Source organism: Myxocyprinus asiaticus, chromosome 9, assembly GCF_019703515.2.
Source record: "Myxocyprinus asiaticus isolate MX2 ecotype Aquarium Trade chromosome 9, UBuf_Myxa_2, whole genome shotgun sequence".
Taxonomy (NCBI): domain Eukaryota; kingdom Metazoa; phylum Chordata; class Actinopteri; order Cypriniformes; family Catostomidae; genus Myxocyprinus; species Myxocyprinus asiaticus.
The window spans coordinates 32,659,948-32,661,535 of record NC_059352.1 but is presented as its reverse complement, the minus strand read 5'-3'; positions in this window follow the sequence as shown (position 1 = coordinate 32,661,535).

Sequence of the window (1,588 nt, the reverse complement as noted above, 5' to 3'; positions counted from 1 at the left end):
ACGTTCACAGCTTTTCAGAGACTTATTTTTTCTAAAGCTATTTGATACAGAAGCGAGCAGGGGCATGTGCTTAAGGATAGAAAAAAGGTCACTTAAAAAAAAACTACACAAATTAGAACAAATTCTTACACATACAGTACATACTAACTTTGTTGTCTTTTACAGTATTGTAACATTTCTCCTTTATTAAATACTCTATATCACCACTATTTAGATTAGTTCTCTGTTCTGTTTGTTGTATTTTTTGAAAATCTTAATGACTTAATGCACCTGGTGCTTCATGCTCTCTTTGTCCTCAATATTCCCATCTTCTCCCTCTCATCTCAAATAACACCTTCCTCTGTTACTGTATGTCTCATCTGTTCTTTGTTTGCACATGTATTTCTGTTAACATTATTATGTGCCATGCTATTTACCCTGTCTCCATGTTTTGGTTCCTTTTGGGTTCTGTTTTTTATTAAAAAAAAAAATGTATCACTGTAAATAAATCTCTCAACTCTGCCTGTGTCCCTGCTCAAACCATTACACAAACCATGTAGTTTGATTCTCATGCATTTTAAGTAGGACATTTTGTGTAGAATTCCAACGGCTTCAGATGTTTAGATGCTCAAAAAACAACTGTGACCTGTTCCATCATTTTGAGTCACTTTGACCCAGAAATACATTAAAGTACCAAGGAAAGCAAGTGAAATGGATTATATCAGCCAGTATTTATATCTCTGCAATGGTTTGGAGTATTGTGAGAAATAGGCCTCAGATGTAACAACGTGACCTTTTTATGCTGATGATTGCTTATCTGCTTTGTATGTTTTCGGCACTGTCTTGAGCACAAAATGTACTTGACAAGAATGTACTTCTGTAAGCGAGAGGAAACAACCCCATATTTGGAGGACTGGGGGGTTCGAGGTGGGGGGTGTAACCATCCTTGTGTGAGAAGAACCATAACCCCTTGCTTGCTTTTAATAAATCGAAGAACTGCTTGTGACATTCTGTGTCCGTGTATTTCTTCCCACCGGTGAATTCATCTCCTGATCAAAGAGTGACTGCGAGGAAGACAGAATAAAGCATCCGAATCGTATTTTACTAACAGTCCTGGTGTCAGAAATTGGGGTATCTCCGAACAGGTAAGATCTTTTTATAATTTATCTGTCTGTCTGTGAGATATCTATTAAACATTGTTATAGAACGAATCCAGTTAAACTCCTTGTATCTCTACGACGGTCAGGATCCATCCGTGACACAACTGCGGGTGTGTCACTAGTTGTAGATTGATAAATTCACAAAAACACGGTTAGATCTCACAAAAGGTGAGGATCTTTGTTGTCAGATCTCACGAGAGGTGAGGATCTTTTGTTGTCAGATCTCACGAGAGGTGAGGATCTTTGTTGTTAAAGACTGTTAAAAGGGCCAGTCCTGTGGATGAAGTGTGGCGGATTCCACTAACAGTCAGTAGGAGTTTCACTGCTGCATTCACTCTTCATGGTAGGAATGAACTTTGATGAAATCAGAGAATGGTTCATAGCAAAAACCAAAACAAGAGACATTTTTGTTGTTTGAACAAAATGGGACAAACGATAAGTAAACCAAT